We start from the raw sequence: 24104 nt of genomic DNA on the forward strand, positions 1-24104 counted from the left end.
ACAGATTACCAAACAATTGTTCTTCACTCAAGGGGTTACGGCACTTTAATTGTTCAGTGGCCACTTTTCTCTTGGTAAGGGTAGAAGAGACTCTTTAGCTATGGTAAGCAGCTCTTTTAGGAGAAGGACACTCCAAAATCAAACCATTGTTCTCTAGTCTTGGGTAGTGACATAGCCTCTGTACCATGGTCTTCCACTGCCTTGGGTTAGAGTTCTCTTGCATGAGGGTACACTCGAGCACACTATTCTATCTTATATCTCTTCCTCTTGTTTTGTTAAAGTTCTTATAGTTTATATAGGAGATATTTATCTTAATGTTGTTACTCTTCTTAGAATATTTTATTTTCATTTTTTCCTTTCCTCACTGGGCTATTTTCCCTGATGGAGCCCTTGGGCTTATAGCATCTTGCTTTTCCAATTAGGGTTATAGCTTAGCTTATAATAATAATAATAATAATAATAATAATAATGCTAAGAGAATCATCAATCATTGTTGCAAATTCAATAGATAGGATTGATGTAAACAGAGCAATTCCATCTGAGCAGCAAACTAATTTTTAACCCCAAATCTCATCTTGTGTGAAAATAATCTAAATAGTAATGAGATCAACAGCTATTATTATTATTATTATTATTATTATTATTATTATTATTATTATTGCTTGCTAAGCTTCATCCCTAGTTGGAAAAAAACAGGATGCTATAAGCCCAAGGGCTCCAATAGTGAAAAATAACCCAGTGAGGAAAGGAAGTAAGGAAATAGATAAACTACAAAAGAAGTAATGAACATTATAAAATATTTTGAGAACAGTAACAACATTAAAATAGCTCTTTCGTATATAAACTATAAAAACTTCAAAAAAAAAAAAACAAGAGGAAGAGAAATAAGATAGAATATCGTGCCTTAGTGTAACTTCAAGCAAGAGAACTTAACCCCAAGACAGTGCAGACCATAGTTAAGAAGGCTATGGCACTACCCAGGACTAGAGAACAATGGTTTCATATTAGAGTGTCCTTCTCCTAGAAGAGCTGCTTACCATAACTAAAGAGTCTTTTCTGCCCTTACTAAGAGGAAAGTAGTCACTGAACAATTACAGTGCAGTAGATAACCACTTGAGTGAAGAATTGTTTGGTAATCTCAGTGTTGTCAAGGGTATGAGGGCAGAGGGAATGTGGAAAGGATAGGCCAGACTATTCGGTGCATGTATAGGCAAAGGAAAAATGACCCGTAACCAAAGAGATTTTTAACCTGCTAGTCAAAACTGGAAATAAACTAAGATACTTATGAATCCTTACACTGTCTTGCACACTATTCTATGGAATTTATCTTCCTCTTGTTGTTTTGAAGTTTTTATAGTCTCTGTATGATTGAGTTATTTTAATGTTGTTACTGTTCTTGAAATATTTCATTCTAAATGTTCCTTACTTTTGTTATTATTATTATTATTATTATTATTATTATTATTATTATTATTTGCCAAGCTACAACCCTAGTTGGAAAAGCAGGATTCTATAAGCTCTGCGGCTCCAACAGGGAAAAATAGCCCAGTGAGGAAAGGAAACAAGGAAATGAATAAACGATATAAGAAGTAATGAAAATTTTGAATAAAATATTCTAAAAAAAAACATCAACAACATTGAAACAGATAATTCATCTATAGACTATAAAAGGACTAATGTTAGCCTGTTCAACATAAAAGCATTTGCTGCAACTTTGAACTTTTGAAGTTCCACTGATTCAACTACCCGATTAGGAAGATCATTCCACAACTTGGTAACAGCTGGAATAAAACTTCTAGAATACTGTGTAGTATTGAGCCTCATGATGGAGAAGGCCTGACTTAGAATTAACTGCATGCCTGGTATTACGAACAGGATGGAACTGTCCGAGAACATCTGAATGTAAAGGATTATCAGAATTATGAAAATTCTATTGCAACATGCATAATGAGCTAATTGAACGACGGTGCCAAAGATTAATATCTAGATCAAGAATAAGAAATTTATTAGACCGTACGTTTCTGTCCAACAAATTAAGATGAGAATCAGCAGCAAAAGACCATACAGTATGACCCAAGCAGTTTTTAGTGAGACGAATACCTCAACAGCGTTACACCATCAAAGAAACTGAGAAAGCGTCAGACAGGAAAAGAAGGATAGAGAACGCATATTCGCATCTACGATTTTATAAAAAAAAAAAAAAAAGTTATTCACAAAGGTCGGGTTTTAGAACTTTGTCATTTTAGAAATGGGTATAATGAGAATCTATGCAACAATAACAATAATGAAGAAGCTTGTGAAATAACTAGTCAATCTCAGGTTGAAGATTGAACACTGTTCTGCCTTGAAACACAGCATTGACTTCTCATCACCCGCATATAAAGACATTGATATTTTGTAAATCTTTGGAATCATTGAAAACAATTGTTTTTTCTGCTTATGATTTGGGAGGTAATGAATGGATCAAAGAAGTTATTCTTGAGCTTCACACTAGATTACTCAATGCCATCAAAGAAACCAAGACACTACTTTGGCCCACCAAATCTATTGATGTTCCTTATCCACAAGAAGAAATTCCTGCTTATGTTCTACAATCTGTGTTTACACTAATTCGTTGTAAGTGGGAGCCATCATATCGAGAAAGAATATTAGTACTATCTGTTAGTCAAGATATATGTAAAGCAGCAATATGTGGATAGGAAGATGAAAAGGCATATCCTACTATGTATGACACTCCACTATCTCTTCAAATCTAAACAACTAACTGCTCTCCTAAACAAACCTGGACATTGTGAGTCCTATACTTATTCTGTTGAATTGGAAACTGTCTTAGAAAATACATGGTAGAAAGTATTTCAGTAATCAGTAATATTGATGTGGTTAAAAATCATCTTGAAGGAACAGTGTTTCATGGTGACTGGGACAGCTTTGATCAGCTGGTGTCTGATGTTTACGGAACTGGATCAGTTCAAAGCACAGTTGAAATCTACATGGAAGAATTTAGATTCTGTAAAGATGGTGTCATGAAAGTAGTCCCTCGTATGTCTGAACCCATTCCTGATACCTAACCGAAGAAAAAGCAGAGAAGATTCAAAAGTCCAGTTTGAGTTTGCACCATACTACCAAAGAAAACGGTCAGAAGAACCAACTCTCATGGAGCCCTCAAACTGTGCTGAAAATGACAGCATCAAAGCTATAGATTTACAAGATTCTGATTTTTTCTAGATTATTGCTTGTCATAACATGCACTTTAAGGGTCAATACCCCAAACTGTACCACAACTATTGGGTATCATCCAATGATTAATACAGCAATTACGGACCTCAAAACAATTCAAGAATGTTTGAGGTGTAGTCAAGAAGCATCATCCGAAGTAGGACAAGATTACACAATTACAACATTCGATGTAGGTATTTGCATGAAAAACTTCCCTCTGATATTGGAGTGAGCCAGAAAAAATACAAAAGGCATATCATACTCTTAGGTACTTTTCATACATGTGAAACAGGTGCTACGAACAATTAAAGCAATTCAGAGTTTTATCAACCCATTTCAACGTGGGAGCCCCGTTGTGCCCACGAAAAAGGGGAGCCCCGCAAATGTTAAAGAACGAAATAGGGAAACACAAATGTTAAAGAATAAATGCCTAAAAAAGAATGAAAGAAACGACCACAATTAATGTTGAAGAATAACGACCTAACAAGATATGTCAGGGGATAGAGGAAGAAGCTCAGAGACTAAAATCCAGAGTGAGAGAAAATATTTAGGAATCCAAGGGTATCGCTCCTCAGGTGTGTGATTTAGTGATTAAAAGGGCAATCAAACAATTATTTTCGAGATATTTTAATATTTTTTTTTTCGCTTTCCCGCTTACTGCGTCAGCTGTAGAAATTATGGTTTAACTCAGGTCCTGTTTAACCACTACCTAGATAGGCTGAGGAGCTGGTATGGATGGCTATTGCTCGAACACTCCGAACTAGACTTTCACGGATAGTAATGTATTTTTCGCTCGTTAAGCGCCCATCTTACCTGGAGTAATTCACCCGGTCCAAAGGCTCACATGCAACACCACATAGCTGTACTAATTCGGGGACTTGATCACTGTAAATAGAGACTTTATCATACAGAGTTAAGCCTATTTGAATCAAGATTGAGAGAACGTTGTGCATGAAATTAATTAAAAGTCAGTTTGATGTCAGGGCAGTGTAATTTTTCAAGATACAGCTACTGGCAATTAAATAACCAATTGTAACCTGCAGTCAGAGTATTAGCATGGAGAATAATTTTGTGCTTATGTCATTTGCAATATATTTTTCCGACAAATTAGAGAAGAATACATTTTGGTAAAAGAGGTATATCATAGTTTCATGACAAAATTTCGGAAAATCACGTAGTTCTTATTCTTTTAATATGATTTGTCAATAAAACAAATTTTTGATAGCTTTTGTCAGAATGTAATATCATCCTCATTTACCTCAATAAAAACTTATTTTCGATACGAAATAATAAAATCTGATTGTATTGAAGGTGCTATGAAGTCATCAGTATCTATTGTATCCATCACTGATTCTCTATTATGCAATGTTGATAATTAAATTTCGTTACTTATCAAACTTCCAACAACACCAGCTACTTTATTCTACTACTGCTATCTTACAAATCAACTAATAATGAATACGGTTAGAAATATTTGATAGAGCATTAACGGTCATCAAATAATATTTAGGCAATGATACAATATCTTACAGGCTGTATCAAGAATACTCATTTAACTTCTCTCCACATCCCCTAAAACAGAAATAACTTCCTTATTTCCTGTGTCGGTCTGGCCAGGGCAAGGAGTGGTGAAGAGGAGACCCCCCCCCCCCTCCGACCGATCCCTGGAGAGTGTCTACCTGGCCCAACCTAAGAAAAAGTAGTAATCATATATATATATATATATATATATATATATATATATATATATATATATATATATATGTATGTATGTATATATATATATATATATATATATATATATATATATATATATATATATATATGTGTGTGTGTGTGTGTGTATGTGTGTATGTGTGTGTATGTTTTGTATTTGCAGTGGATAGTTGAGACGTCCATTGATAATAAAGAATTGAAATATGGCAACTTGATTTGTAACTTTTGTAAGTGTTTGCTAACAAAGACAACCCTTTTCTGTCTTTTATTCCCTGAGGTTGGAGAATGCTCCACACATTTCATAGTAGTAGTAGTAAGAAGAGCAACTCCTTGTCTGTTTTGTTAGGGGAACGCTAGAGACATCTGACGAAAGATTTCCCCCTGCGTGTCTGGGTTCTTTTGATTCTAACTGTACATCACTGGAGTGTGAAAGAACTGCATTACGAGCATCCAAGACCCAGCAAAAACCATACTATAAACTTTAATCAATGTGAGACCTATGGAAATTTCGCTAATGGGCTAACAAAGCCTGTTCTTAAACACAAACAACCCCTTCAAGCTAACATTTGAGCAAAAATTGGCAACTCAGGAGCTACGTAATTTGCTATATTTGCAGTAAACAAATAAAGCACTCCATTTTGATCTACACAGAAAAGTCTATAAATCAGTTATTCCCGGAAAAAAAAAAACAGAAATGACGCCTAATGACTATATTCCCCTGCTTACTGTAAATCACTTCAGACAAAGGAGTTATCTTTCCCTCGGAAGTTAACATTGAATAACACAGCCATCAGATTTCAGCAAAGAGTAATGTTGATTCAACATCAGATTGTTCAGATTTGAAAGTATCCCCTCATTAATGTTTATGAGTTATACCTTTTGCATAGCCTCCTGGTATTATTTTTCTGCAAAAGAATAAACTACATTGTAAAACTTTTGCCGTAAAAAAACGACAAAATTCTTGGATTGCCTGTTGCCAGGCATTTACCGTTTTAAAAACGGATGTCTTGACGTAAACGAGGGATATTACGGTCACCAACCCGTAAAAGATAATAACAAAGTACGGTAATAAAAAAAATATACGGTCGCCTGTATTTTACTGAAACAAATGAAAATGGATATTTTTACGGAGATTTTCCGATTAAAATTACGGTTTCTTTTAACAGTGTTTAAGAGCCACAACTCTTATCTGGGTATAATTATTATCGGTCAAATGAGATATGTGCCTATTCCCAAGATGATAAACTCACTGTATCACTCGTCATTGAAGAAGGTTTTATTTTATAAATGGTATATCAGCAATCAGGAAAATATTCTCTTACCTATTTTTTCGGGATGGGGCTAAACTTTCACGTAAACGAACCAGACGCTTTGATGTAAAAGATCACTCATCATTCCCGTCTGCTTTGGATTTCATATATTTGTTTTTACATCAGGAATAGACTTATTTTATTGGCTAAAGAACAATGGCTGGCAAATCCGATTGAAGTACACTGTTAGAAAAAAACGTAATTTTAACCGGAAATTCTCCGTAAAAATATAGTTTTCTACTGTATTTCAGTAAAATACAGAAGACCGTAACTTTACCTTACTTTGTTATTATCTTTCACGGGTTAATGGCCGTAATATCACTCTTTTACACCAATATAACCGTTTTTAAAATGGTAAAAATCCTGGAATAAATGTTGCCAAACATTTACCCTTTTTTTTTAATGCAAAATTTTATCAGTGTACTCAATAATTCCATGGGAATCAGTGAATACTAAATCGCTGCAGTTAACATACTTCAGAATGACCTTATATGTGATTCGCTGAGGCCAATTTTTAGAAGCAGTGCCAGATCCGAGGCTACCAGTAGGTTAAACAGTATATTCACTCCCAATAGAAACACATCCAGAAACACAAACCGAATCTTGCTAGCAACTATCTATCTGGATATTGATGATAACAAGATAGTCTAGTAAAAGAAATATCTTCCAAGTCTAGACTACTAAAAACAAAAAAAAAATACTTTTTAACATTTTTATCCCTGTTACATACCTGTATAATTTTTACCTCTTTGCGCCTGTGTTCATATTAAATATTATTTACTTCAGTACGCGACCCGTCAAAGGTGATGGCTAAACATTCAAACAAATGCACACACGCACCACCTCTCACCAGCTTATGACTACTTCCTCTCCCTACAACCCTAAGGACGGGGAAAGCATAACGTGATCGGAACGATATATATATATATATATATATATATATATATATATATATATATGTGTGTGTGTGTATATATATATATATATATATATATATATATATATATATATATGTGTGTGTGTGTGTGTGTGTGTATATAAAACCAGCCTTTGCTCTTTATCATATAGGGTATGAGAAACAGGATTCTCATTCAGTATGCTACTCTCCTCCTTGCCCTAGTAATAACATAACTTTTTAGAAGTATTATTTTCTTGAAGCCTGAAATAAGCCTCATTTTATGAACAAAATTTTCTTTGCAGAAGATGATCTGGCACTGGTTCTCGGCCCTAAATTACATACATATACAGTATAACAGAGGAGCGGTTTGTTACATTAGTAATTTTCAATATTTTCAAATAACATCAAATTTGAAAATGGGCCTTCCTGATTTATTCATTTAGTTATTATTTTTAAAAGACCGTTTTTTTTTTTTTTTTGGTGAATAGCAGTTTGAGAAAATGTTTTCTGAAGCGCGGATTTTTATAGGAAAAATACATTGTGGTGAAAAAATTATGAGATTCATAAATTCAGAGGAAAACAAAAACAAAGAAAGGCTAATGGGAAAATAAAACATACAACACAATTGCCAGTGGTTATAGAGAGGTTGATAATTACATTAACTTATTATATGAATTACAAAGAACACTCGATGTTCTTGTTATGTCTTTGGCCCAACAGAAGATGTATTTTGGAATGAATGGGAATTTTGTAACCAGTAAAGAAAAACCTTATGTTGAGATGCGAGTAACGTAATGAAATGGGCCAAATGTTGATTCCAGCTGGTGAATCTGATGAAGTGTTTAGTCTCTCAAAAATGATGACCAAAACCAGCTGGATGGAGGCGAGTTTCATCAAGAAGATTTCGAAAACTGATTGAACTCGGAATTATCTTGCCAAAATTAGAGAATATAACTTATGTTTGAAAATTAAATCAAATGCTCTAGTTTCAAAGTCAAATGACCTTACATCGAAAGTTGTTATTCGAGAAGAAAAAGTATCATCTCATTGATATGTTAAATTACGATAAAATTTATAAAGAAGCCAAGATGAGAGTTGTGGGATTTTCTTTAGACCACTTACAATTTACATGTGATAAGATCACGCAAGAAAAGGTAAAGAAATTAACATTATTACTGATAAAAAAAAGGTCTACACAAGTCATTTAAGTAATAATCCTCCCTGAAGGCTGTGAAGAAGAAAACATCAGAACATAAGAGACTTGTAATCTGTGGATCAGAAATTCGAGTCATGCTCACGCATTGATAGTTTTGATTAGTGAACACAACCTTACTGTCCCTACGAACGTTGCTTATTTGGTAGAAGTATATACATGATTGTTATGAGCACCATAAAGTCTATTTTACAAAATGCAATATACTTGAGAGAATAAAATAAAATAGGAGCTCTGTTAAACCTACCATCCACAAACTCCATCGAGTCTGCTAAAGGAATTCAGGATCTCCCTCCAAACATGATTTATTACGTCCTTGAAATTTCCTTCTACTACGTTATCAGGTTTATACACTATTTGTAGTCGGATACCCGTTGAGATACTATCGATAGAAAGTTATTGGGTCCTTTGACTAGCCGGACAGTACCAAAGTCTAAAGAAAGATCTTTGTGTAGATCTTGGACAGTACTACATTAGATCCTTTTTTCTGGTTACGGTCCGTTTTCCTTTGCCTATACATACACCAAATAGTTTGGCCTATTCTTTCCACGTTCTCCGCTGTCCTCTTACACCTGACAATACTGAGATTACCAAACAGTTCTTCGATCACGGGGTTAACTACTGCACTGTAATTATATAGTGGCTACTTTAGCTATGGTAAGCAGCTCTTCTAGGAGAAGGACACTCCAAAATTAAACCTTTGTTCTTTATTCTTGGGGAGTGCCATAGCCTCTGTAGGCTACCATGGTCTCCCATTGTCTTGGTGTAGAGTTCTCTTACTTGAGGGTAAACTAAGGCCCACTATTCTGTTTTATTTCTCTCGGTGTGTGCTTTTTTTTTTTTTTTTTTTTTTTTTTTTTTTGAAGTTTTATCATACTTATATGAAAGTTATAGTTTGTTGTTGATACTGTTCTTAAAATATATTAATTGTTTTTTATTTCTCTTGTAGTTTATTTTTGTTTCCTAATTTCCTTTCCTCACTGGGCTATTTTTCTCTGTTTTAGCCCTTGGGCTTATAGCATCCTGCCTTTCTAACTAAAGTTAAAGCTTAGCTTGTAATAATAATAATAATAATAATAATAATAATAATAATAATGATAATAATAGAGTAACTATGAATTAAACTTTCTTTGTGATTTTACGAAAAACGAAATCTTGGTTATAACAACTGCGATCGATGTTGCCCAAAAATATTCTACTAGAAGCAAAGATTCTCGCTTGATCTTGGACAAATCTGGTGCAAAAGAGCCATAACACACACACACACACACACACAAAGACCCCTTGATTACGCGACGCGCAGAATATTCAATCATATGCCCTAGAAATCTAAAAGTGGGTAAAAAATATATATTTCATGAAAATAAACCAAAGAGTTTTCTCTTTTTTTTCAAGCAATTATGGCACAAAACTAACTTTTGGAGAAATCGTGCAGCTACAAAGAATGGGGACAGCAGGATAGACTGAATGAGTGCAAGGGGGTAGGGGGGTGTTGGAGGCATGTACAGTCAGTTTGTCCAATCCTTTTCGTCCAGTCTTTTTGTCCAATCCTTTTCGTCCAACGTCTTTTTGTCCAATGATTTTTTGGTCCAACGTCTTTTTGTCCAATGATTTTTTGGTCCAACGTCTTTTTGTCCAATGATTTTTTTGGTCCAACGTCTTTTTGTCCAATGATTTTTTGGTCCAACGTCTTTTTGTCCAATGATTTTTTGGTCCAACGTCTTTTTGTCCAATGATTTTTTGAACCAACGTCTTATTGTCCAATGATTTTTTGGTCCAACGTCTTTTTGTCCAATGATTTTTTGGCCAACGTCTCCGATGGTTTTTTTGTTCCAACGTGATTTTGATCAATTTTGTCTGGACGAAATGGTAGATTTTATGTTAGATTTTTATACCAGTTAGATATTAATATAAAGGTATATATACTGCATATATTAGATTATGTATGCCCGAGTATATTTGCAAGTAGAAATTTTTCCGTGCGTTTTTATACATTGATTAAAAATACGACATGAAAAAGTAAAATATGTAAGAAAAAAATTTATATTAATTGTAGACATTTTATTAATTATAGGTACAACCAGAAAAAGAAAAATATGGAAGACAAAAATTCATTTGTATATGAAAATGCAAAATAAAATTAATATTTATTGCAGACATTGATATGCAAGAATAATATATATATATATATATATATATATATATATATATATATATATATATATTGAAGGCACTAATTAAAATGTAAAAAAAAACTTTAATTAATAAGATGCTTAGAAAGAGTATAGGTTGTGAGCAAAAGGCTGTTTGTATCTTGTGATCTAGAGTCAAATTGTAAAAAATTTTCTCCATTACGCACACTGTTTGAAATGCTTTGAACTGTCCCTTCCTTCATTTCAGCTACAGCGTTCCTTGCTCTTACCAACGCTGTTTCTGCTGGATGTTTGTGCTCGCCTGACACACACAGCTTTTGGAGTATCTTCTTGTATCACGGTATGAATCCGCACTGAGCAGGATTTTCTAAATTCACAGTCAATAATCTTTATCCAATTTTCGATTGTGAGAGTGAAAATCATGAATGTAATTGTTCTCGTCAACTATTTTTTTTTTCCCCTTTTGAAGACGTTAAAAATCTTGCCATTGTGTTGATGCTTTCTTTCGAATTCATAGGCACGAAACAAGTTTACTAAATTTTCCAAACAAAACATTACTTCTATTTTGGGAAATTCTTCTTAGCAACAACCTAATTACCGAAGAATCACTTCTATTTTGGGAAATGGCTCTTAACAGCAATCAAACTACCGAAGTATCATTGGATTACCTAAAGACAAAACCACCGAGTTTTAAGTTCAGATATTGAATAAATGGACTAACAAAAAAAAAATCATGGATATTGTACTAAAAGACAGTGGACCAAAAAATCGTCGAACAAAGAGACGTTGGACCAAAGGGAGTGGACAAAGAGACGTTGGACCAAAGGGAGTGGACAAAGAGACGTTGGACCAAAGGGACTGGACAAAGAGACGTTGGACCAAAGGGAGTGGACAAAGAGACGTTGGACGAAGTGACGTCGGACGAAAAGGCATATAACCGTTGGAGGACTCTCCCAATAAATAAACTAGAAGGAATAAGTTCATCTTTGCCATAAAGTTATAACGTGGAATAAAGTATGGATATTTATTGTGTTCATGAATAAATACGATCAACTCATAATTAACTAATTATTAATTTCTTAATTTCTCAACCTCTTATGTTCATTATCTTTAAAATTGATTTGTTATGAAAATTTAGGTGTAAAAATCCAGTAGACATGCAAATGCCCCGCAATACAAACACAGAAGTTTTAACACTGCCTTTCATGGTTAAATAAATCTTAAGCATGATACGTCAAATTTTATAAACACCAAAATATCGCAATATTACCATTACCTGTGTACCAAACGCTAATATCATTCTTACCTTTCACGCCACGCTGAACTGCGCACCGTAGCAAGTTTTAAAAAAGCGCCTCATATATAGAAAAAGAAACAGGAAATCTAGGTCTACCTTATAAAATGCATTCAAATCTGTCTGCCCTGGCTGTCATTTATTAATTACAATTTGTTTTCTTGCATATGCAACTGTTGCTTAGCAGGTTTAGATAAACTGTTAAGGCGTGGGATGAAGTTAAAAGAATGTGTTTATGTTTTGCCCGGTCAGGTGTATGGTATTCACTTGTCAATGCTAGGTAACGTGTGTATATGTGTGTTCATCTTTTGCTGTGCTGTATGCTCGGTAAATATGCGATTTACAGTTTTTTTTTTTGGCAATATAGCTCAACACGTTTGTGTGAATGTTCGTTCATACACGCCAAGGAAGTTAAATGGGCCATTTAACCTCCTTGATACAGAAATATATATATATATATATATATATATATATATATATATATATATATATATATATGTGTGTGTGTGTGTGTGTGTGTTTGTGTGTGTGTATGTATATGTAATCATCATCATCAGCCGTTGCTAGTCCACTGGAGGAAAAAGGCCTCAGACATGTCCTTCCACAAGCGCTTGAAATAGGTCTTTCTGTGTTAGTCTATACCAGCAAATTTTCTTAGCTCATCAGTCCATCGTCTTCTTCTCCTTCCTCTGCTTCGTTTGCAATCTTTAGGGACCCTTTCTGTTTTTCATCTTGCCCATCTATTATCTATCCTTCTCATTGTATGTCCTGCCCATGTCCATTTTTTTTTTTTTTACATGTTAAAATATCCTCTGCTTCAATTTGCACTCGTAACCATGTTATTCTTTTTCTGCCTCATTGTGTTATTACCATCATTATTTTCCCATAGCTCATTGAGTTGTAACTAGCTTATGTTCTAGGCTTGAGTAAGGTTCCAAGTTTCTGATGCATAAGTTAATACTGGTAGGACCATTGATTAAATATTTTTCTTTTTAGAGAAAGTGGCATTTTATGTTCCATAATCTCATTTTATTTACCAAAAGCTCTCCATCCCATGCTTAGCATTATTTTAATTTCGGTTTCATGTACTGGGGAAACAATTACCGTCTCTCTTAAGTACGTTTATTCATTAGCAATCTAGAGATTCACTCATAACCCTTATTTGTTGTCTCTCTGCATTTTCATTGAACATCATCTTAGTTTTACTCATATTCATGTTCAGTCAACACTTCTGCTTTCTATATTCAAATTTTCTATCATCTGCCATTTGTCCCCCTTGATTGAGTAAATAGAACTATGCCATCTTCAAATCTTAAGTTGTTAAAGTATGCCCCATCTTATATACACACACACACACACACATATATGTATATATATATATATATATATATATATACATATATATATATATACATATATATATATATATATATATATATATATATATACATATATATATATATATATATATATATATATATATATATATATATATATATGTGTGTATGTGTATGTATGTATATGTATGTGTATATATATACATATATATATATATATATATATATATATATATATATATGAGTGTGTGTGTGTGTTGGTGTGTGTGCGTGCGTGCGCGTAGTCCATACGCACATCTAAAGAAGGATATTCATAAAAATTACGCGATTTTACAAAAGTACAAGGTAGGATAAGTTGATATTCGTAATGGTGAGAAATGTAGTAGCCAGACTTCTCTGGTAATGATAAAGTCAAGATGAATAAACGTTGAAGTTGGAGAGGAAGGAGTAAAACTGTTGTTAAAAATGTAATTTTTAGTACGTACGTTTTATAAAAAAGGAAGTAAAAAGTTAATTGAAGGAGTAAATGAGTTTGTAAAATTCCAATGAAATGAAGAAATTAGTGGTGCATTGAAAAGTTGAACATTTATGATATATAAGGTTCGTATGCATTAAATGGGAAAGAATAGGAAGGCTTAGTAAAGTAAAGATAAAAGCTAGAAAGTAAGATAGAGGAGAGAATGTAATACAAAATAAAAACTAGGATTTAGAAATTTGTTCTACAAACATTATATTCTATGCCTAGCTCAGGGAAAACTTATTAGAATAAGACAATAAGTTAAGTGACACTGCAGTGGATTACTTAAGTAAGCTTTAAAATGCTTTTGGAAGTGACTGTTGGGGTCATGAGAAGAGTAAATAAGATATATAAGAATTAATAACATTGAGAGTTGGTGGGATTAAGTGAGACGTCGCAGCATAACGGTAAATGTGTTATTGAATGGCTGACCAGGGTGTGTAAGATACTTCCAGATGAGGAAAATAATCTTACTTTCGTATTGATGTAAAAGTGATAAGAGATTTTAATGTATTGGCTTATACTCGTACACTATCAGCATATTTCAATTTCTTTCCTGTATTCCTTATTACAGCTATCTCATCACTAATAATCTAAGGGCTTCTTATATTTAATGCTCTTGAATGTTGATATGAACACTGATTTCTTTATTTTGTTGCAGGGGAGAGAATGAAAGTGTACATCTCCAAAAATATTGTTATTTTCCTATATAGTAAGAATTGAAAAACATTTATACTGCGTAAGTCAACCCAAGGGTTGGCTATCATATTTTTCCATTTCCATTGCAAACTTGATCAGGGTCACCATTTCATCCACATTAATTACAATATATATGTCGATAGAAGAGTGACTGGATAGGTGACTAGAGAAGTAAGAGAAAGGACTTTAATTAAAAGCGCAAAGTTGTGGTATATGAAAAAGTATCACGGAAGTAGATGTTAGTAAAGCGATTGCTATGTTGGTATGTGGAAACTAGGGGGATGGAGTAACAAATGTTGAAGCGAATGACAGAAGAGTTAAAGTATTTGATTCGTTTGGAAATTTTGCCTATAGTTTATTTTTTTTTAATGGACGATAGTCACTGAATAGGTGACGTAATAAATGTAGCAATATATTTATAAAGGATTTTAAAGAGAACTGAATTATCTATGGAATCAAAACCCAAAATATAGACGGTAATGCTGAGCCAACTCTCTTTTATAGAAGTGAACAGAAGTGTTGCTGATGAATGCAAAGGATAGAAAACAGTATGTTAAAACGGGGAGAAACGTGAAGGTATATTAAGAAATAGAGATGTGTCAGTATTTCAGATGTTTTGGTCATGAGGAAAAATGGAGGGCGTTAGGTAGGTGAATAGAGGGGGTGTTTTTTACGTATTCGGAGGGCGGACAAATGGCTGGGTTAATGAATGGGAGTAATATTAGAAAGAAGGAGCCTCAAACGTAAGAAGCTTGAGAGACATTGAACTCTGATCTTAGGGTACTTGACTTGCTGCTGATGTTGTGGAAGTTGTCTGCTCTTTATTCGTCAGTCAATGTATGATTATGGCAATTATCACTTTTTATTTTAGATGTGGTGTTTCGTGTGGAGATCCACCTGTAGTTATGAGAAACAGTTGTACGTATAAAAAAAAATATGGATGTATTTAAGTGAGCGCAAAATTTATTATATTATTACTGAACAGAAGTAGTATTGAAAAGCCGATTGGAAAATTAAGTAACAGAGGCGGGGGAGGAAAGACACGATTTCATAATTCTTCAATAAACGTTATTCCACCATCCCTTGACGGACAGTTTGTCTGAATCTCCACTTGCCAAAACTGAATGACAGACGTTAAAGGCAAATCTTCGTGTTATTCTATATACAAAGAGGGTCATCTTCACGGCATGACTTTTCCATTAATAATAGTGAGTTTCACCTGTCGAGAGCCATCGGCAAAACCAATTGATTTTCGAACATTCGATGGAGGAAGGAGGGGATCTTTAGAACGTCTCTCTGTGCTGAAGTTGCTAAGTAAATGAAATGACAGTTTGGTCCTTGAGCTCTTTCCACGGAAGAGCTTAAAGCTCCTACTAACTTGATATCGTTGTGATGAAGTCTCCAAAACGCGTGACTGTATTTTAACTAAATCTCAACTGCCTCGAATTTATTTCAATCATAGTTGTTAAGCCCTTTATATTACTCTTACCCAGATCAGTACTTCAATGGGGAACAGAAAATTAGAGTTTCATCACGTCGAGAGGGGATTAAAACCTTACGTCCATTAAGGAACCCATTATTACTGTCACCCTTTCTGATACCTTAACGTGATGAAAAGGTTTGTGTATCGGCATGAACAGCAAAGCTATACTAGTCAGGACCACTTATGCTAGGTTGGATTGCTGGGAGAGATCAGACTAAAGTCTCCTACCATCACCAATCCGCAGTAGCCAGCGTGGTGATGAAACTGGCCAAACCCCAGACATGGATAGAGACATTTTTAAGGCCTTTGTCTTGTAGTGGACTAGAAACGGCTGCATTTGTTGTTGTTATTACTGCCACAGAGCTCCAATTTTATTCCTATTCTTTGTCATTTTATTAAGGACAATAAAGTCAATTTCATTATTTCCTCAGTTTTATCTATAGATAGAAACTCAGCCGTAGCCTCTCGAGTTTTCTATTGAAACCTTTTCCATTATTTAACATCTGCCCTTTTAAGCAAGGTTTTGACAAACAGCATAAACCCCGTCCATAGGAATGAATGGGCTCTTGGTACCATCGCCAATCCATGTGACCCAAAGTCGTAAATCCTACGAATCCTACCGAGTCTTATTATGTAAAGAATCATATTGCTAGAGAAATTTTACGTGAATATTAGAATCAGAATATTTAATTCTCCTAGTTATATTGCGCCATCAAGCTCCTTTGCATCTTTATCATCAAAGTCTATTCTATAGACCTTGTTTATAATCCTTCTTCCCTTTGCGTCAATAGGCGTAGGAGATGATGATGATGATGTTTATCAACTATCCAGCCCTTTCGATACCTTCCTCTAGTATACTGACACCTCCTACCACATCTGAATTATACACTTGTCAGTACTATGCTATTATTATTATTATTATTATTATTATTATTATTAGCTAAGCTACAGCCCTAATTGGAAAAGCAAGGTGCTATAAGCCTAAGGGCTCCAACAGCGAAAAACAGCCCAGTGAGGAAAGGGAAAAAGGAAATTAATATAAAATTATATATATATATATATATATATAGATAGATAGATAGATAGATAGATAGATATACTTGTATATATATATATATATATATATATATATATATATATATATATATATAAGTATATCTATATATATATATATATATATAGAGAGAGAGAGAGAGAGAGAGAGAGAGAGAGAGAGAGAGAGAGAGAGAAATAAATAAAAGTTTTCAAGTATCACACTTAGAGTTTATCAGACAAATAAAGTCTGTTTAATATCTCAATTAGTTTTTTTTTCTGTTTCCACAGTTGAACAGTGAGCATTTAACTGTGATAATACCCAATCTACATTTTCAGATGCCAGTGACGCTAAGCTGACTTAGAGAGACAATTCTTGAGTAATTCAAGACTTAATGAATTAGCCTCATTGTATTATTTATTTTCAACATCAATGGGCTTTATGTCTCCGGTGTCACTTTCTACATTGTAAATATATATATATATATATATATATATATATATATATATATATATATATATATATATATATATATATATATATACTTACTGTTTATACATACATATTTGAGCGTTTATAAATGCATATTTACTTATCTGTTTATATTTTTGTTTTTATCTTTCTAGCAAAGTCAATAGTAATATTGTTGAGAGAAACATGACCGTTTTTATACACCACTTTGTGTTCATATAACCTTATAATTAAAAGCATAAATTTCAACCCAACAACATTGAACGAGTACTGACTCTTAAATCAGTCCGTATTCTTCCACATTCTCTATTCAGGTCATAGTAGGCCTAAAAAAAAAAGATTGTCAACGGACACTTTCTGTCTATTCAATCGAAGTTACTAGATTCTTATGGTTCACTATCACCATCATCATCTCCTCCCACGCCTATTGACGTAAAGAGCCTCAGTTAGATTTCCCCAGTCGTCTCTATCTGAATTTAATCTTGGTACGAAAGGTTCTAAAAGACCATTTGCTGATTTGGTTAAACTGGCTCCCTAAAAACAAGAAGTCTACTACCGGAAATATTCAATATTTAATTAACTCTTCTCGAACCAGATTTTTGAAATGTTAATCTGTACAAAACCATTCAGAAAAGAGTTCAACCATATATAAGACATCGTCTGAAATATTCCAAATGTCAAATCTCCAACTTTAAGATTGTCATAAAATACAACGAGGATTGCAGTATTCTACGTTCGATCTTTCTGACGCTATATACGCTTTTAATTGAATATAGACTTTAATTTTGCATAAAAATCCTTCAGATCCCCATCCGGACATCTTTAGAGAGAGAGAGAGAGAGAGAGAGAGAGAGAGAGAGAGAGAGAGAGAGATTTTGTTCCGTTGCCTTTCTATATTTATTTTATTGTTGACAGTGAATTTCAATCTAAATATAGTCCCAGCAACGACCTTTCATTATTGGTAAGCGTTTTCAATAATTTTCCTACTTTCCTTATTTGAGGGCAGTTTCCTGGTTCTGTAACACACTGAAAAATTATGTATCATAACATTTCATGAACAAAAAAAAAAAGCTTCAACTTCTTGAAACATTTTATATCATCAGCCCTTCGGATGTTAAATAAGAATTGATTATGCAATCTCGGGGCTGCATATTTGCAAGATCTAGAACCTACAGTCGAGGGGCAGCTGGGCTCCAGTAACTTGAAAACATCCGTTACTACTTTGTGTCGACACGATTTGTTGGGTGCACTGTGTAGCAGTTCTCTTAGGATGACCAGTCCTGATAGCTTGATGAGTCATTGCACATATCTTGACATCTTGTCTAGCTTTAATCGTCAGCCAGTGCAGTTCAATCAGTACATAGGTAATAATTTCTTTGGTGGAACACCTTTTATCAATCTTGCTCGTTGTTTATTATGTTTTGTAACTTCTTAATTTGTACTTTTGGTAATAATACAGTTAATCTCAAATAAAACAGGTAATCTCAGATTTCTTAACAGAACATTCCTCCAGATATTTATCTACTAGAGCAATGTTTCTAAGGTGATATCTACTGATTCTTACTGCATTATTTGAACACTGAGAGACAAATTACAGACCAGCAATGCACGTTGGTGACGAATTCTATTAGATATCGAGACCAAGTTTCCATTTATATTTATTTGGATGTCACCAATGTTTCTTAAACTGTTTTAGTTTTCTGCCACCATGAATTAAGTGTTATTTTGATATAGTTTTAGTTCATTAATTGCCAGCCATACCTTAATAGTAGTAATATAGGTTAGTAGGATACCAGGGCACCAGCCACCTGTTGAGATACTACCGCTAGAGTGTTATGGGGTCCTTTTACTGGCCAGACAGTACTACATTGGATCCTTCTCTCTGGTTACGGTTCATTTTCCCTTTGCCTACACATAAACCGAATAGTCTGGCTTATTCTTTACAGATTCTCCTCATACACGTGACAACACTGAGATTACCAAACAATTCTTCTTAACTACTGCACTGTAATTGTTCTGTGGTTACTTTCCTCTTGGTGAGGGTAGAAGAGACTTTATCTATGGTAAGCAGCTCTTCTAGGAGAAGGACACTCCAAAATCAAACCATTGTTCTCTAGGCTTGGGTAGTGCCATAGCCTCTGTACCATGGTCTACCACTGTCTTGGGTTAGAGTTCTTTTGCTTGAGGATACGGTAGGGCACACTATTCCATCTAATTTCTCTTCCTCTAGTTTTGTTATTTTTTTATAGTTTATACAGGAAATATTTATTTTAATGTTACTGTTCTTAAAATATTTTATTTTTCCTTGTTTCCCTTCCTCACTGGACTGTTTTCCCTGTTGGGGCCCTTGGACTTACAGCTCCTGCTTTTCCAACTAGGGTTGTAGCTTAGCAAATAATAATAATCACAATAATAATAATAATAACCTGGTTTAAATTCTTAGCAGTATCACCAGTTACATTTATGGAGAAGTAAAATTGTGTATCATCTGCAAACATCCTGGACTTAACTCCATGTTTCTATATTACTTTTGATAGAGTAATAGTATTGATATTATATCAACTAATATCACGCAGATGTGATCCAACCATCACAATTTCAATTTTTCATCTAGGTCGTGAATTCTAAGATAAAATTTATAACGTAATATAAGTTAATTATTTCTTAGCGAACGCATTTGAGACCCAAAACCTCCTTGAAAAGGGAGTCAATAATTATTGCCCGTAAGAACGGGAAAGTGGGTTGTTGTGTAATGCCCTAATCAAGGGTCGTTGGGAGTGAAGTGAGGCACGGTGGAGCAAAAACCATGTACCAACCGTGTGTCACACGATCGTACATAGTTCATTTTGTGCTTGTATCTTCGCTTTCCCCTCGCACTAAAAAGAACCTGAAAAAAACATGTCTGTTTTCCTCATCGGTAACGGAGTCAATTTTAAACATGAAAATTCTTGTTGCCTTCAGCTTTTGTATATAAAGAAGAGTGTTCTATAATAAACTCACTCAGTTGCTTTCATACTGTCTTTGAGTCACAACCTTCTCTCGGCCCCTCACAACTATTTGCATTCCTTAAAAAAATATCCCCGAGAGTAATAGCGGATTTGCAATGCATGCAGTGTAATTAATTTCGTTGTCAACCAAATGCTTACTTTTTATTTCTTTACATGGCTTTTAACATTGGGGGGGGGGGATATCCGGTAGGGAAAATATCCGGTGGGGTAAATATTACGGGGGGGGGGGGAGTGTCCGGTGTGAAGATGTCCGGTGGGGAAAATGTCCTCGATCACTCGGATTTCGCCAGTCTCCTACTTCACGTGCCCTAGTCCCCAGCCTTGCACGCCTTGGTTTTCCAACTCTGCTAGTGCCTTGTGGAGCCCAGTTGAAAGTTTGGGGAACATCTCTTTTGGGGAGTGCAAAGAGCAGGCCCAAACCATCTCCATCTATCCCTCACCATGATCTCATCCACATATGACACTCAAGTAATCTCTCTTATCAGTTTCATTTCTAATCCTGTCCTGTCATTCAACTCTCAGTGTTCATCTGAGGGCTTTGTTCTCAAACCTACAAAATCTGTTGGATAGTGTTTCATTGTCATACCATAACTCATGTCCACAGAGTAACATCGATCTCACTAAACTGATATATAGTCTGATTTTTATATAAAATTTCAGGTGATTTCGTTTCAAAATTTTACATAACCTTGCCATTGTCTGATTTACTTATTTTCAATCTTCCTTTAAACTCCTATTCTAAATACCCTGTATTAGAGATCATAGTTCCAAAATATTCAAATGATTCCACCTCATTAATCCTCCCTCCTTCCAATGATATTTCATCTTCCATTGTATTATCCGTTCTCATCATCTCTGTCTTTCTTCTGTTTATCTTGAGCCCAACCTCATGTGATATTTCATGCATTCTGGTAAGCAAGCTTTGCAGGTCCTTTGGTGTTATTATCATTATTATTATTATTATTATTATTATTACTACTTGCTAAGCTACAATCCTAGTTGGAAAAGCAGGGTGCTATAAGCCCAGGGCCCCCAACAGGGAAAATAGCCCAGTGAGGAAAGGAAACAAGGAAAACTAAAATATTTTAAGAAATGTAACAACATTAAAATAGATATTCTTTTTATAAACTATACAAAAATTAACAAAACTAGAAGAGAAATTAGATAGAATAGTGTGCTCGATTGTACCCTTAAGCAAGAGAGCTCTAACCCAAGACAAGGGAAGACCATGGTACAGAGGCTATGGCACTACCCAAGACTAGAGAACAATGGTTTGATTTTGGAGTGTCATTCTCCTAGAAGAGCTGCTTACCATAGCTAAATAGTCTCTTCTACCCTTACCAAGAGGAAAGTGGCCACTGAACAATTACATTACAGTAGTTAACCCATTGGGCGAAGAAGAATTGTTTGGTAATTTCAGTGTTATCAGGTGTATGAGGAAAGAGGAGAATGTGTAAAGAATAGGCCAGACTATTCGATGTATGTGTAGGCAATGGGAAAGTGAACCGTAACCAGAGAGAAGGATCCAATGTAGTACTGTCTGGCCAGTCAAAAGACCCCATAACTCTCTAGCGCTAGCAACTCCACGGGTGGCTGGTGCCCTGGACAACCTACTATCATTATAAGGGCAGCGTCATTAGCATACTCTAGGTCAGCCAGTTTCCTGTTACCAACCGAGTCCAATATCTTTTTGTTCGGTTAATTTTTAATTTGCGTCGACTCTGGCAGATATAACGTTTGAGAAGTTGCAAGCAATGTTACCCTTATAGGATTACCAGTTTACTTTAAAAGTTACAATGGCTGCCTATCAAATCTAGAATAACTTAAGTTACTAGGGCCTCAACAGCAGAGTGTCTAGTCATTGAATACGTAGCCCCAAATTCTACAATAAGCATTCACTTGACCGTATATAACTGATGATACAAAGCTATTTCAAAAAGTTGAAAATTATTATTTTCTAAGTGTTTTGATAGTTTACAATTTACGATTAAATTGGACTAGCTTCGTTTGATTTTTCGAGTGCGTCCAAATAACGGTCATCTTGTGGAACCCACGGTACAATTTTAATAAACCATATCCTGGTAAGTGTAAGGGTGTAACATGTGCATTCGGGGTTAATAAGTGGAGGAGCTTACAGATGTACAAATATACGGTGGAACATTTGCCACAAGCACGTGGGTGAGAAGTTCCGTGACTGTGCAACATTCATGACGACCCCCGATGGCGTTGGCAAGCATTAATTTCGTTAACGTTATGTGCGCACTTGGCTGGGTCTAGTTACTGATCACTCTAAGAGTACGCATACTGTAAAAAAATAGAAAAAAAAAACCGCTAATTAAAAAGTTATCTTAGATGTTTGTGTTTAAGGCAAAATGTGTAAAGTATTATACGCAGAATACCTAGAAAATAAAACGCAGAGCCTCTAAAATTAACTTGAAAGTAAAGGAGAAATTGCATTGGTCTGATGGAAACTTGAAATAACTATCGTATGCTGTGACAGGACATACGATTCTCTCTCTCTCTCTCTCTCTCTCTCTCTCTCTCTCTCTCTCTCTCTCTCTCTCTCTCTCTCTCTCTCTCTCTCTCTCAGTTCTTGCTTTCCTGTTGAACGAGGTAGTCTGTTAGTCAAATGCGATTAATTGAAATATTTTGTCAATTCTCTTGTGGGTTGGGAAAAAAGGTGAGTTAAAGAAATTGTTCTAGTATAATTCTAATAGCTATTTTGTGATGAAACCTAACTTTATGAATTGCTTCGTGTTGATTAGAATTGCAACACATTTACAAACATGCGGTTCACCTTAACGGTATTGATAAATTAAATTTTAGATTCAAAACAATTAATTGTGCTAAGTGTTGATCATTGTATTTCAGTAACAAAGTTTTATTTAAGTATTTAAAATAACCTACACACAACAGGAAGCCTCTTCAATAAATCATAGAAATAAACAAATTCCTTCCAGATCCCAAGTCTCTGCACTGCAAAAAATAGGATTAATATAAGATACGACGTTGCTTGATCTCTCTCTCTCTCTCTCTCTCTCTCTCTCTCTCTCTCTCTCTCTCTCTCTCTCTCTCTCTCTCTCTCTCTCTCTCTCTCTCTCGGAAGATTTACGCCTAGAAAATCTTTGTACCTGTGAAGTTTTCTCAAGATAATCAGGTAAACTGGACTTGGAATGCAGACTTGGCTGGTTTATTTGTGAAAACAAATTACTTTCAGATTTGTAATATTCTGTATGCACTAAGGTGGTTGCTCAGTTATGGTCATGCATTCTGTTTCAGCAATGAGGAAAAAAAAGAATATCCGGCATGCTCATTTGAAGCACTTACCTTCCCAGAATAAAAAAAAATTAAACATATCAAGACTCAACTCCTAGCTAGTACAGGAATACAAGAGTAGACGCAAACATGAAATTTTTTAATATAGTCCTCCTTAAAATGCAGGTTTTCTTTAGCATTTCAAGTGTATCTGGTAATGTCCTTTTGAAGTAAGCGACCGATGTATAGTTAATCTGATGTTTCTACCCAAGGTATTTCTACGTTATTTAACCTGCTACTAACCTTAGCAGGCCTGTCAAGGCATCTGGTCTCTGGTTAAGGTAAATAAAGGTGGTTTATTACCATTAAGGTTATTAGTTATCCATATTTTCTACGTCGTTTGACCAATAATAAGCTTTTTATGTATCCTGTGGGGAGCAGATTTACAAGATTATTTTTATTTTTATTTATATGCTTGACTTTTCATATATTTAAAATTTA

At 34.6% G+C, this 24104-nt stretch overlaps 1 protein-coding gene across 2 annotated transcripts in view; it reads left to right on the top strand.

Moving 5' to 3' along the window:
- The window catches only part of LOC137625945 (uncharacterized), a 308726-nt gene that overhangs the window by 235765 nt on the left and 48857 nt on the right, over positions 1-24104 (top strand). The window contains exon 1 of one of the 2 annotated variants that reach the window (XM_068356992.1): positions 23798-23944. The exons of the other annotated variant lie outside the window; for it this stretch is intronic. The gene's annotated coding sequence lies outside the window, so the exon portion shown is untranslated. Of the gene's footprint in view, positions 1-23797; positions 23945-24104 lie in introns of those variants that run through there. 2 annotated transcript variants of the gene reach the window in all.

The sequence above is a fragment of the Palaemon carinicauda genome, chromosome 33, assembly GCF_036898095.1.
Source record: "Palaemon carinicauda isolate YSFRI2023 chromosome 33, ASM3689809v2, whole genome shotgun sequence".
Lineage (NCBI taxonomy): Eukaryota > Metazoa > Arthropoda > Malacostraca > Decapoda > Palaemonidae > Palaemon > Palaemon carinicauda.